General features: G+C 39.2%; 1 protein-coding gene across 4 annotated transcripts in view; it reads right to left on the bottom strand.

Moving 5' to 3' along the window:
* The window catches only part of PAK1 (p21 (RAC1) activated kinase 1), a 201,874-nt gene that overhangs the window by 166,130 nt on the left and 20,286 nt on the right, over positions 1-15,458 (bottom strand). The window contains exon 1 of one of the 4 annotated variants that reach the window (XM_033862201.2): positions 1,988-2,067. The exons of the other annotated variants lie outside the window; for them this stretch is intronic. The gene's annotated coding sequence lies outside the window, so the exon portion shown is untranslated. Of the gene's footprint in view, positions 1-1,987; positions 2,068-15,458 lie in introns of those variants that run through there. 4 annotated transcript variants of the gene reach the window in all.

Raw genomic sequence — 15,458 nt, 5'->3', positions numbered from 1 at the left:
CTTTATTCTCAGAAGTACCTGAGACTCAAAAGGTTTAGGGAATGCTCAAAGGTCACAACAAAGACAAGAATCCAATTTACTTCTTATTCCCCTAATCCAGTGAGCTACAAACTGGATATGCAAACCAGATATGCAAACCTGGAGAACTTTTAAAAAACACTAATGCCTGGGCCCCATAACTACCCCTGCCCCCTCCTCCCCCTGCAAAAAAATTTTTTTGGTCCTGGGGGGAGAAGGGGGGCAGGGATCTGAGTATCAACGTATTTTTAAGCCTTCGAGGACTAGCCACACTTGAAAACTACTGCCCTAACCCCAAGAGCCACAGGTTAAGAAATGTCATGATCCACCCTCATTTCCTAATGTTAAATTCTCTCAGTGAAGTCATCTACTTTTCTGTAAATTCATTACATTTACAAAGCAAAAAACTTCTATTATTATAAACAACTATCTAAGTTAAAATAATTTAATTTCTGTTACCTAGAATAAATTTTTATGCACCATGCAATCAATATCTTAATGGTCAAGACTGGTTATGTGATATGCAGCAATAAAATTGCTTATAGAAAGAGAAAAGCTGCCCAGAAGAGTATACTGTGAACAAAACAACTAAGAAAAAAATTGAAGTAATCTTTTATCTCTAAATGTCCCTTCTTGGGGATCTTAGAACTCCTTGGTTCCACTAACATGAATTTCCTGGAGCATCCTCTAATGAGGGTTTGGATACTGCAAAGACTTGTCTCATAATATCTCCACTTCTCTCTGCTAATTCAAGTCTTACCTGACCAAGTTCTTTCCTTAACCATCAAGCCCATTGTTATGGGTTTAAATTGTGTCTCCCAAAAAAAGATTTGTCGAAGTCCTAACCGCTACTACATCAGAATGTGACTTTATTTGGAAATAGGGTCTTTACAGAGGTAATCAAATTAAAATGAGGTCATGAGGGCCAGCCCTAACCCAATACAGCTGCTATCCTTATAAGAAGGGGAAATTTTGACACAAGAGACAGATATACACAGAGAGAAGACTGTGAAGGGACACAGGGAGAAGATGTTCATCTACAAGCCAAGGAATGCCTGAGACTTCCAGAAGCTAAGGAGAGGACTGGAACAGATCCTTCCCTTGTACCTTCATGGGGAGCATGGCCCTGCCAACACCTTGATTTCAGACTTTCGGTTTCCAAAATTGTAAGGTTATAACTTTCTGTTGTTCTAAGCCAACCGGTTTGTGGTACTTTGTTACAGCAGCCCTAGGAAACTAATCATCTACCTTTCACTAAATTCTGAAAGTTTGTACCCAGTTTATTTGGTGGAACTGTTTAATTTTTTTTAATCATATGCATCCTACCTTCCTAATGAAAGCAAAGCCTCTCAAGGAGAGGAACACCATTTTATACATCTTTTGTATCATCTACCACTCTTAGGGAAAGACTGACCTCGGAAAAAGTATTCAGGAAACATTTGTTCACTTGATTACTTTCTGGAAAATGTTCAACAACCACTGCTGGTTGTTTCAGAATCTGATAACCAGAAAATCACTTTTCCTACTTCTATAATTCTGTCACATTGGAATTAGCTATTCTAAAATCAACATTCTTTTTCATGAGCTTTTTATATATCTATTATATAGATAATACCGCATACTCTCTAGTACCCATAAATAAAAATTTCACAAAATCGTAGAATCATGTACTGTGTGGGACTGGAAGAGAGCTTACAGACCATCTAGTGCAGTCCTGAGCTAATATCTTCTTAAATGTATACAATATCATTTCTCTCTCTTTTATGGTAAATGCCACATTCTCCCTTGGCCATTGTATTAGTTATTGGTCTACAGGGCTCCTTCTCACTACCCACCCACCCACCACTAGGCTATAAGTACATTGAAGGTTGAGGAAAAAAAAGTAGCAACATCAAAACAGTACCAATTTTTAGTCCAAAAAGAAAAATATACTGGTGAGATACTTTAACAGAATTAAACATTGAGGTACCTTAAATAGGTTAGGTCCTGAAGACCCCACAGCTGCCTGGGATGATAGGAAGTAGAGATTCCAAACAGTTCTCAGAAATTCACTCCAGTAGCTCTCAAAACGGCAGACACTGCTTTCTGCTTGACTGACATAAATGTATTAATAGTACCCAAACCTCAGACTAAGAACAACAGTCTGGCCAAGTATCTTGTTGTTCCACATCGCCACTAGTATAAACAGAAGTCCAAGCCAGCATCAGAAAAACACTAACTCAGACTTCCAAAGAACTTCTCAGCTCCCAATAGGCTCCAATGACTTCCTAAAGGAGTCCTCTAGGTTTGTGCTGAAGTCCAGAGAAAGGGCTGAGCAACACTGAAAGACATCAACACATTTTCAAACTGGTGTACTCCTGTTCATTTCACACTCAAGTGTCACCTCCTCTATGGAGTCTTTACTGCCTCTCCTCCTCCCTTCCCCCTTCTTGCTTAGATAATACTTTGTACATCCCTCTATTATATATTCATCACTGAATGTTACAGTAATTCTAGTGTCTCTCTCTGTCTTGCTAGAGCAGACACACAATAATCATGGCTGCAAAAAGCAAAAAGTTGCTTCTTCTCATGCTAAGACCTCAGTTACCCTGGCTTATCTTAATACCAGGAGGAAAAGAAAAAAAAGGTGAAATATTTTCAAATAGCTGCCTGTTTACTGTGTACTGTCTAAGAGCCATGGATTTCCACACTGTGATTCCTCTTTTTTTTTCAAGTATCGTGCTCTGGTCGATATGGCAGGTCGGTTCAGACAGACTTTAAAATACCCAGTCCTGTCTGTCTGAGTCCTAAGGCCTTAATCATCCTGAACAAGGGGCTGGAAGTTAGCATTAAAGGATCAGTGCTCTTCAGGAATCAGGAAAATCTCAGACTCCTTAGGACAGTAAGGGTAGAAAGAACTCAGAGGGCACCCAGCCAACTTCCTCATTTTACAGAGAGGGAAACTGAGGTCCAAAAAGGGGAAAGGATTTGGTCAAGGTCCCATAATCTGCTACAAGCAAACTCATGTTTTGATTCCCAGTTCAGTGCAACTTCTGATATATCTTTTCTCTTTTTAAAAAAACTTTCAATCTCAAAAATGAGTCACAGGAAGGTAACTTGTCCAAGGCCATATACCTAGTAGATGATGAAGCCAAGATTTGAACCCAGGACATCTCCTGGGAAGACCTATTCTCTCATTTACTCTCATGGTGAAGTTTTTGCAACTCCATATATAAATGGAACTTTACGTTCTGTTCCTTTAACTTCCTTTGAAGTTTGCTTCTAGTTAAATTTGGCAAATTAAAAACACATTTACCTATGTTCTCCCCAAAAATCACACTAAAATGCTACTAAAGATATATATATTTTTTAAAAGGTATAAACCTAAACAAGGAAGAGAATGGGTGAGGGGACATCAGAAGACGAGACATTTCAACAAAATTTTAGACTATCCATAATGAATGGGGTATTTGTAACAAAAAAAGAATGGCAAAAAAAAAGCTTTAACCCAGAGCCTTGCATGGTCCCTAGGCAGCAGAGATGTGTGGTACCTGGACAGCAGGATCACATCCCCTGGAAAGAATCACTGGATTAGAACATATAAAGGAACAGGCCTAGGAAGTATAAATCACTTGCTCAAACTCACATAGGGCTAACAAGAGCTTGAACCTTGGTCTTCATATTTTTGTTACCCTTCTGTAACTCATGTGCTATTAGTCAGACTTCAGAGAATAAAAGGATGACTCAATAGCCCATGTCACAAAACAAGGAGACAGAGGTGTTTCCCAAGGTCTACCTTTTGTCCTCCTTTACCAACTCCAAAAGTATTTTGTGTTTAGGCTCTCCCTGATGAGAGCTTAGGCTGTTCAAACAGTTGGGGTAAGAACCCCATATTCCAATTCATGTTCCAACTGTCTGATTCTACAGCTCTGAAGATGTAGGTTACCAACACCTAACAAAAATATGACAAAGTTTGGAAACGAAAGATTTCAAAAGCACTAACAATGTTTCAGGTCAAATCTGAGCTCATCCCCCTTGCCTATGATAGTGTGAAAGAGGCAGCTTTTCATCCCTTTTTAGAACAGAACATGCCCAAAGGTAGGTGTTGTTATATCTGCCAACCAGCTAAAACAGTTTAATTTTAAATGCCAAATTACAGGATTGCCTACAGAACCAATTAAGGCATTAATGACTCTAAGGCCATTTCTTAATACAGCAATAATGTGAGTGCCACAGCTATTTGAACCCTACTCCCATTTGAACTCATGTCCATCACTGCATTAAACACATCTACATACTCAATTTGTGTTTTTCTGATGTGCACAGAAAGAATACTGAATTAGGAGTCAGAAGAATAGCTCTAAACACAGCTCAAGCTTTGGAGTCAGCAAACAAGTTTGAATTCCAGTCCTCTGAGTCCAATCTCTCTGGGCCTCAGTTACTTCATATGTAATACCTACATGAGAGAACTAGTGTAAGGATTGAGAGTATCTATACAAGGCAACTGGCACAGCAATAAGGCACTCAGTAAACGTTAGTTTCTTCTGTTATTGATCAACTGGTAAATACCAGGTACTTCCAACCTTTGAAGGGCTGATTGTTTTGAGTAAATGTTTAGGGTGAGACAGGATAGATGAACAAATAATTCCAATATAATATAGTACAAATAAGTATAATACAACAAAATAAATGCTGTTACAGCCATTGGAACAAAGTATCACATTAACACTGGGGAAAAAAAAGCATACTAATTCTGTCCGAAACAGGAGGAGAGTATCAGGTAAGGTATGAGAGACAGAGACATCTGAACTGGGCCTTGAAGGTTGTTGAGGAGAAGCACAGCAAGCAAAGGAAAACATCTTAAACAAAAGAAACCATGATGGGCTTCCCTGGTGGCGCAGTGGTTGAGAGTCCGCCTGCCGATGCAGGGGACGCGGGTTCATGCCCCAGTCCCACATGCCGCGGAGCGGCTGGGCCCGTGAGCCATGGCCACTGAGCCTGCGCGTCCGGAGCCTGTGCCCTGCAACGGGAGAGGCCACAACAGTGAGAGGCCCGTGTACCACACACACAAAAAAAAAGAAACCATGAAAAACAAGTTAGGGAGATATGAAAGAGAACATATGGCTTATTTAAGCAACAGTGACAAAACTTAGGAGAGTAGAAGTGGATGGGTTACACAGGAGCAGAAGATTAGCATAAGGAAGGGCCTACCCACAGGAGTATTTTACTGAGAGAAAAGTGGTATGAGGGGCAAGGAGAGGTAGTCATCTGAGAAGCACTTGAAGAAAATATTTACCAGAGAAGAACAGAAATAAAATCACCATTATGATTATAAAGGATTGTAATATGGAGGAAGCTTGAATTTATTTTGTATGACCCAAAGGTCAGACCTAGGAAGGTGGATGAAAATTAAAGAGTGACACAAAATTGGCCTAGGAATATTAATCACGTACAAAGTGAGCCATTTGGAAGTGAAAAGGAAATGTCCATTCTTTAAGTGGTGAAATTAGCTCAGGGAGCTCAAGGAAGAAACTCTTATCTACTGGCTAAGGAACCCAGGCTTTCTCTTCCTCTTTGGGGACACGACTAGACTTGATGGGCATTTGGTGCAACCAGGTTTGAGGAAGGTGCTTCTGCCACTTCCTGATGCCTTACACAATTCAGTTCAACCTCAAAAGGGAATGCTAGCCCTCACAGAAACAGCCTAAAAAGAAGACTAAAGCACGCAATAGACTTTAAGGGAAACTAGCTTAAAGAAAGAGGGGCAATGAGAATGCAGAACATCAGAGGCATCAATTCTCTGTTACCACGTTAATGGAGGAAGTAAGCAATGCAACAGCTGCAGACCATTATTTACAAGTCTGAGTTGTGGGAGCCATAGAGGTCATCCAGTCCAACACCTCATTGTACAGAGTTAACTGAAGCCCAGAGAAGGGCAGGGAGAGCTACGCCTAAAAACAATTTAACATACACTTTACACGTCACACAGGCTCTTTGACTTGTATTATCTCAATTTTCCTCAAGGCAAAACAGTGAAGGAGGTGTTATTTTCCCAAGGAGACATTAAGCTCTTCAGAGCATTATAAACTTTGCGTTAGTTACTCTTATGGATTACTGCAGTATATAATGCTTTCCTTTTTGATCCTATGGGTTATAAAAAAAATTCACCTTGAGGACTGGGGTTCTCCCCAGGCAAATAATGCAGACTAGGAAACAGTTTCTTAATACCTCATCCCTATTGCCCTACTCTCTGAGTCTACAACTTTCCAGTGTATAAACTGTTCAATAAAAATTATTCTTTTTCAGTTCCTGTACTGAGAATAGGAAACAGATTTGAATCAGATAACACCCCTGCCTTCAAGAAGCTCCCATCTGGTAAGGAAGAAAGACACGGCAATCAGTGATTATCTTTGAGTCATAAAGACATGGGTTCACCCAAAGTTAGCAGAAGGAAAGAAATCATAAAAATGAGATCAGAAATAAATGAAAAAGAAAAGAAGGAGGGGCTTCCCTGGTGGCGCAGTGGTTAAGAGTCCACCTGCCGATGCAGGGGATACAGGTTCGTGCCCCGGTCCGGGAAGATCCCACATGCCGCAGAGCAGCTGGGCCCGTGAGCCATGGCCGCTGAGCCTGCGCGTCAGGAGCCTGTGCTCCGCAGCGGGACAGCCCACAACAGTGAGAGGCCCGCGTACTGAAAAAAAAAAGAAAAGAAATGAAGGAAACAATAGCAAAGATCAATAAAACTAAAAGCTGGTTCTTTGAGAAGATAAACAAAATTGATAAACCATTAGCCAGACTCATCAAGAAAAAAAGGGAGAAGACTTAAATCAATAGAATTGGAAATGAAAAAGGAGAAGTAACAACTGACACTGCAGAAATACAAAAGATCATGAGAGATTACTACAAGTAACTCTATGCCAATAAAATGGACAACCTGGAAGAAATGGACAAATTCTTAGAAATGCACAACCTGCCAAGACTGAATCAGGAAGAAATAGAAAATATGAACAGACCAATCACAAGCACTGAAATTGAAACTGTGATTAAAAATCTTCCAACAAACAAAAGCCCAGGACCAGATGGCTTCACAGGTGAATTCTATCAAACATTTAGAGAAGACCTAACACCTATCCTTCTCAAACTCTTCCAAAATATAGCAGAGGGAGGAACACTCCCAAATTCATTCTACGAGGCCACCATCACCTTGATACCAAAACCAGACAAGGATGTCACAAAGAAAGAAAACCACAGGTTTTCTGAAAGAAAACTACAGCCACTATGTCACAAAGAAAGAAAAACTACAGGTTTTCTGAAAGAAAACTACAGCCACTATGGAGAACAGTACGGAGATTCAATATCACTGATGAACATAGATGCAAAAATCCTCAACAAAATACTAGCAAACAGAATCCAACACCACATTAAAAGGATCATACACCATGATCAAGTGGGGTTTATTCCAGGAATGCAAGGATTCTTCAATATATGCAAATCAATCAATGTGAAAAACCATATTAATAAATTGAAGGATAAAAACCATATGATCATCTCAATAGATGCAGAGAATGCATTTGACAAAATTCAACACCCATTTATGATAAAAACCCTGCAGAAAGTAGGCATAGAGGGAACTTTCCTCAACATAATAAAGGCCATATATGACAAACCCAAAGCCAATATCATCCTCAATGGTGAAAAACTGAAAGCATTTCCACTAAGATCAGGAACAAGACAAGGTTGCCAACTCTCACCACTCTTATTCAACATAGTTTTGGAAGTTTTAGCCACAGCAATCAGAGAAGAAAAGGAAATAGAAGGACTCCAAATCGGAAAAGAAGAAGTAAAGCTGTCACTGTTTGCAGATGACATGATACTATACATAAAAAATCCTAAAGACACTACCAGAAAACTACTACAGCTAAACAATGAATTTAGTAAAATTGCAGGATACAAAATTAATGCACAGAAATCTCTTGCATTCCTATACACTAATAATGAAGAATCTGAAAGAGAAATTAAGGAAACACTCCATTTACCACTGCAAAAAAAAGAATAAAATACCTAGGAATAAACCTACCTAAGGAGACAAACAACCTGTATCCAGAAAACTATAAGACACTGATGAAAGAAATTAAAGGTGATACAAACAGATGGAGAGATATACCATGTTCTTGGATTGGAAGAATCAACATTGTGAAAATGACTATACTATCGAAAGCAATCTACAGATTCAATGCAATCCCTATCAAACTACCACTAGCATTTTTCACAGAACTAGAACAAAAAATTTCACAATTTGTATGGAAACACGAAAGACCCCGAAGAGCCAAAGCAATCTTGAGAACAAAAAACGGAGCTGGAGGAATCAGGCTTCTGGACTTCAGACTATACTATGAAGCTACAGTAGTCAAGACAGTATGGTACTGGCACAAAAACAGAAAGATAGATCAATGGAACAGGATAGAAAGCCCAGAGATAAACCCACGCACATATGGTCACCTTATCTTTGAAAAAGGAGGCAGGAATGTACAGTGGAGAAAGGACAGCCTCTTCAATAAGTGGTGCTGGGAAAACTGGGCAGGTACATGTAAAAGTATGAGATTAGATCACTCCCTAACACTATACACAAAAATAAGCTCAAAATGGATTAAAGACCTAAATGTAAGGCCAGAAACTATCAAACTCTTAGAGGAAAACATAGGCAGAACACTCTATGACATAAATCACAGCAAGATCCTTTTTGACCCACCTCCTAGAGAAATGGAAATAAAAATAAAAATAAACAAAGGGGACCTAATGAAACGTCAAAGCTTTTGCACAGCAAAGGAACCATAAACAAGACCAAAACACAACCCTTAGAATGGGAGAAAATATTTGCAAATGAAGCAACTGACAAAGGATTAATCTCCAAAATTTATAAGCAGCTCAGGCAGCTCAATAACAAATAAACAAACAACCCAATCCAAAAATGGGCAGAAGACCTAAAGAGACATTTCTCCGAAGAAGATATACAGACTGCCAACAAACACATGAAAGAATGCTCAACATCATTAATCATTAGAGAAATGCAAATCAAAACTACAATGAGATATCATCTCACACCAGTCAGAATGGCCATCATCAAAAAAATCTAGAAACAATAAATGCAGGAGAGGGTGTGAAGAAAAGGGAACCCTCTTGCACTGCTGGTGGGAATGTGAATTGGTACAGCCACTATGGAGAACAGTATGGAGGTTCCTAAAAAACTACAAATAGAACTACCATATGACCCAGCAATCCCACTACTGGGCATATACCCTGAGAAAACCATAATTCAAAAAGAGTCATGTACCAAAATGTTCGTTGCAGCTCTATTTACAATAGCCTGGAGATGCAAACAACCTAAGTGTCCATCATTGGATGAATGGATAAAGAAGACGTGGCACATATATACAATGGAATATTAGCCATAAAAAGAAACAAAATTGAGTTATTTGTAGTGAGGTGGATGGACCTAGAGCCTGTCATACAGAGTGAAGTAAGTCAGAAAGAGAAAGACAAATACTGTATGCTAACACATATGGAATTTAAGAAAAAAAAAATGTCTGAAGAACCTAGGGGTAAGACAGGAATAAAGACATAGACCTACTAGAGAATGGACTTGAGGATATGGGGAGGGGGAAGGGTAAGCTGTGACAAAGGGAGAGAGTGGCATGGACATATATACACTACCAAACGTAAGATAGATAGCTAGTGGGAAGCAGCCATATAGAACAGGGAGATCAGCTCGGTGCTTTGTGACCACCTGGAGGGGTGGGATAGGGAGGGTGGGAGGGAGGGAGACGCAAGAGGGAAGAGATATGGGAACATATGTATATGTATAACTGATTCAGTTTGTTATAACGCAGAAACTAACACACCATTGTAAAGCAATTATACTCCAATAAAGATGTAAAAAAAAAAAAAGACATGGGTTCAAATTCTGGATCTACCCTTTGCTAGCTAAGGCAAGTCATTTCCTTTATCTAAACTCCATATTCTGTATCTGTGTAACTGAGGGCAATATCATCAGCTTAATTCAAAAAGCTACTTGTTAGCATTTGGTAAGATAATGTATTTACAGCACACAGAAGAATGTCTGATGGTGGAGCTGGTAAGAGATTAGGGGCCACCAAGGGTTTATGGACCCCTATGGGTCACAGCAGTTCTCCACTTCAGATATTCATTCTTTCAATAAAAAATACATTGTATATGTACTGTAAGTCGGGTGTTCGGAACAACAGCGGACTTAGAGATAGTCCCATGACTTTGAGGCACTATAGTGTCAGAGACTGAGATCATAATGAAAAAAGTTTTCACCGTTAAGGTCCTGACATACTGATATTCTGTGGGCTGCAGGCAGTGGTGACCAAAAATAGTACCACTTATCTCATTTCCATTTTTCCTCCCAAGTTTCGCAGCCACCAAGTTTCCTCCACCTCACCTCGTCTTCAATCAATTCACCATATTCAATGCCTGCCATCTCCAGAGGCCCTTCCCTGGATTGAAGAGCCTGAGCATAGGCCACTACAGTTCAGAATAGAAACCTGACTAACAGCACACCCCACACCCTACCCCACCTACAGCCTCTGAATCAGACTCCACAAAATAGTTTTAAAGCCCCAGAATAAGTGCTGCTATATCTATGTTAAGCCTTTAGAGGAACAGTTCTGAGAAGACAGAACTAAGTCATCTGAGAATATCTCAAACACTCTCTGAACACCTCTTATGTGCCAGGCACCATTTTGAATGCTTTACATACATTAATGCCCTCAAAACAACTCTGCAAGGGAGCTATTATTGTCCCAATTTTACAAAGGAAAAACTGTGTTCACAGAAATTAAATGACTTGCCCTAAAATCACAGCTTATAGGTGATGGAGCTGAAATCCATAAGCAAATTTGCCTTCCTTTTATCCACTGCATCTCACATGGTATTCTAATAATAACCCTGTGAGGCAGGTAAGAAAGTATCAGCATTATCCTATTTTACAAAGGAAGAAACTGGTGCTTAAGGAAGTGATATTACTTTCTCAGGCACAAGTCAGTAAGTGGCAGAGCCATGGCTTTTACTCAGATCTTTGCCCCCAAACCTGTGCTCTTCTCACTACCCGACATTTCCTCTTTCACTGCCTTGCAGAACGGTATAGTAGAAATATACTTAACACAGTCAGAAGGGCTGAGATATGGTCCTGACTCTGGAACTAACTTATTGTATATATTTTTTTAATTTTATAATATTAAGTGAGTAATTTTTTCTTCTCTTGGCCTCAGTTTTCTCATTCATAAAATAAGGGTATTAGATTGGATAACCCTTAGGTTCCCCTTCATCTGGAAATCTAGGTTTTAATTAGTACCAACAAGACTAGAATCAGTTTCTCTGGTTTCCTTGCCACCCAACAGTAACTCTCTAAAAGAAAAAAAAAAAATTAACTGTTATTTGTAGTGATAAGGTAAGAAGTGCTCAGCATCACAGAGTAGAAATTACCCATTCAATTTCATTCTTTCCTTCTTCGAACACACTACATGTAAACATAGAAAAGGCCACAAGCTACCTAATAACACAACACTGGCACCTCCTCTAAGTGGCACATTTAATAACATGCCAAGTATGACTAGGAGTGAAGAGTGTGTTCATGGCAGGGCCCTTCTTCCCACTGTTGGAGTCACAACACTTCTATTCACTAGGTAATCTTCCTAGGTTGGGACATCAGCTCTGCTTCACTTACAGCAGACCAGGCTTATGACTTTAAATCCCATCAGATATAAACAATTTACAAGTGACTCTTGACTATTTAATATTATAGAACAAAATATGAAATTTAACCCCAGATGTAATTCTTCCATGCCAAGAAAACAGAAGAGGGCAAGAAGCAGGACCCAAGACTGGATAAATTACTTCCCTGTCTTAGTTTCTTTATATATAAAGTAAGGGAGAGAGTCCAAACCAATCCTAAACACCTTTCCCACTGTAACCTAATATGAATTTATAAATATTCTATATTTAGAAAATGTGAAATGTGTAAAAAACAAAAAGTAGGAGGAAGAGGGCATAGTGTTACACATTAAAATGACCTCAGATAAGAAAATTCTAAAAAATGCCAAGGCAGAACATAAAATACGTATGGTCACATCACCCCCCAATACATATTAGTTATAAAAGCAAAAATAAAAATCTATAGCCCTGTGACAGCTGAAGTAAATAATTCACATAATTCCCTCAGGAAAAGACTGCTGAGGCAGAAAACCATTGCTCATGCAGTTAAACCAGAGCTGATCTGAATATGATCAGATCTGAAACAACTGGAAATTGTTTCCTGAAACCAGGAAATTGTCTTAAGAGGAAAGACAAGCCTAAGGGAGCAAGCCTCCCCTTGACCTCGGAATAAAGTTCATACTGCTTTAGCCAAGCATCATAATTTTCAGTAAATATTTACTTATTAATATGCTAAACAATGAACTAAGTGCTTCCACATACTTTTGTTCATTTAATTCTCCCAACATTCCAGTAGTTATAGTCCCTATTTTACAGAAGAGGAGTTTGAAGCTCAAAGAGGTAAAAAGACCAGGATGAGAACCCAATCTCTGACTCCAAGTTCAATGTACTTTCTACTTCATCCCTATTATATTCTATCTCCTTCACTGTACAGGTCCCTCACACATCCCTTGTCTAGTCTGAAATCTCACAACAAGCTTGTGAGGCAGACATTCAAGATTCTCATGAACTGATCCCTACTCACCTTTATAGTTCTGAAATGGATGCTACTGGCTAGCCAGCATCCATTCCCCTCTTCCTCCCTCCCAATAGAGCCCTGATTTTCATCCAGTATTCATTCCTCAGCAGCCAATGTAACTAAGGCAGTTCTCAAATTTTAGCATATTATCAGAGTCAAAAATCACCTGAAGAGCTTGTTAAAACACAGGTTCCTGGGCCCCACACCCAGAGTTTTCGATTCAGTAGGTCTGATACCTGGCCCGAGAATTTGCATTTTTAACAAGTTCCCAATTGACCACTTTTTGAAAACCACTGTCCTAAGGGAAAGCTGACCCCAAACCTAGCTCTAAGGGTAGGTCTTCATTCTACACCCAAACCAAATATAGTAATCCCATTCTCCTTGCAGTGATTAGTCCAAGAACTCAGGCTTAACCAATTGGCATCTGGCACATCCCTTGAAACTCTTGTAGTTCAGGGATGGGTAAGTGGCCTAAGGTGGTCCAATTGCACTAAAGGGGAAATTTTGTCCATTTTGGGAGATGAAGTCAGTGTCTGCCTCTGTCTCTCTCTCTGCCTCTTTCTGCCTCTCTCCCTGTCTCCCTCCCTTTCCCCCACCCCTCTGTCTATGTATCTATATCTCTCTCATCCACTGGTTAACAAAGAAACTTAGCCCCTCCAACGGTTACTATCAATTTACCACCATGATGGAAGGCAGCTTCGGGATATAAGTAACACAATCTTTTACTTTTGTGTTGTTATAATTTTCAATTTATATAAATTTCAATATGATATAAACCAAATTTGAGTCAGAATTGCTGCTTAAAGAATTCCAAATGACATAGAATTCAGTAATAGAAGATGGTACAAGCCACGTGAAAACTCTCTACAGTGGAATCTGTAAATTGCTTTGCTCAATACCTATTCTAACCCCTTTCTAGCTTTGAGTACTTCAGAGATTGGAAAGCAAAAAAAACCTGTATTTCCCAGACTCCCTCCTAAAAGTCATTTAGGTTCTGCTAATCAGATGCTCTCACGCTAGATACTGATTTGTAACTATGTATTAGATGAGTGGAGAGACTGGGCACAGGACACCCCTTTTGCTGGAACAAACTGCAACAGAGGCAGCATAGTTCTAGATCTAGCAGTTATAGCAACAGCTGCCTGATTCTGCAGCTTCTAGATTATGGCAAAGACAGCAGCATCCTTGAGAGCTTTATTCTTTGGTGCAGTTTGGAAAGTTTATTCCTGGAAGCTCAGCCTGGGTCCATTTCTTCTATTCTCCCAAAGACTCTTTCATCTCTCTGGTATCCTTTAATAAATCAATTTTCCTTGAACTTGCTAGAGTGGATTCTGTTACTTGCCCCACTAATAAGAACCCTGACCAGTAAACTACCCTACACTAAAGATAACATATAATATTTGCCATCATGTTCGCATAACAACTGACCCTTTCCTTCCTTGTCTTTGCATCAACTCTTCCCTCAGTGTGGAATGTCCTCCTTCACAATCATCCCATTTGCAAAAGTTGCCCACTTCCTCCATGAAGAGATTTACATAATGAGGAATTAATCACAGAAGAAAGGAAGAAAACCAACTTGACAGAGGAAGACTGAGCCCTGAAGAATGAGCAGTTGACATTTGGCAGAGAAGGGGCAAGGAGGATGGAGGCAGCGTTTCAAGTATAAAGAATAACATTCACAAAGGCAATAAAGTACCTCTTGCCACCAAGGACTGACCCTACAAATTTACAACTTCTTAGAGCTGGGAATGATGCTATAGCATATACTGAGTTTTGCTAAAAAATAATGTTGAATACAAGTGATTTTTATAGTCAGTTGTCAGTAATTAATAAGCACTAATAACTGTGTACAAAAAAACTACTACATTAGGAGTTATAGGGAAATTCCCAAAGCAGAGATCACAGTCTTCCACTCTTAAAGATTTACAGTATAGAGAGAAACAAAGACATCTGAAAAGATCAAGGATACAACACAAATACTACAAAGACAAGTGCAAATTCATATAAACAACTGTAAAGAAAAAAGTTTCAAGTCACTAGAGTATCTAATAATAGGTGTTATTCAGAGAAAATTTTTTCTAAAAGAATTCATTAATACACCAAATATTTACTAAACATCTACTGTATGCTAAAAATTATTTTAGTTGCTGAGGAAACAGAGAAGCAAGCACAAAGTCCTTGCTTTTACAAGGCTTAAACTCTAACTGAAGGAGAATTAGGAACAAAGGTTTCAAGGACAGGGCTGTAAATTAAAGCACTGGTCATTAGGCTCATTTTCACTTCCCTATCCTGTAATATGGATAATTATGAGAGCCAACATTTATTGAGCACTTGTTTTGTGCCAGAATCTGCTAAGTGCTTTACAATTATTACCTCATGTAATCCTGGTAACAAACCTATGAAGTAGGTGCTACTGTTAATACCACTTTAAGGATAAGGAATCTAAAACTACAGAGGTTAAGTAACTGCCCCCAGATCAGAGAGTCAGGAATTGGCAGAGCCATAGGATTCCAAGTTAGGTCAGTAGCAGAGGTTTTTAACTACTACACAATATAGAGGACAAAATGAGGGGTTAGATTCCCTAAGCAATGGTCACTTTCAGCTTCTGTTTCTACGGTTTCAAAAACAATGTCAAAAATTTTTCAGGTGCCTAGTCCAGTTGTTGTTAGTGAAAAGGTACTTTGAAAGCTGACACTATACTGTTCTTATC

The sequence above is a fragment of the Tursiops truncatus genome, chromosome 8 (genome assembly GCF_011762595.2).
Source record: "Tursiops truncatus isolate mTurTru1 chromosome 8, mTurTru1.mat.Y, whole genome shotgun sequence".
In the NCBI taxonomy this organism is placed as follows: Eukaryota; Metazoa; Chordata; class Mammalia; order Artiodactyla; family Delphinidae; genus Tursiops; species Tursiops truncatus.
The sequence above is the reverse complement of the archived record's forward strand: the minus strand, read 5'-3'. Positions and strand labels throughout refer to the sequence as shown.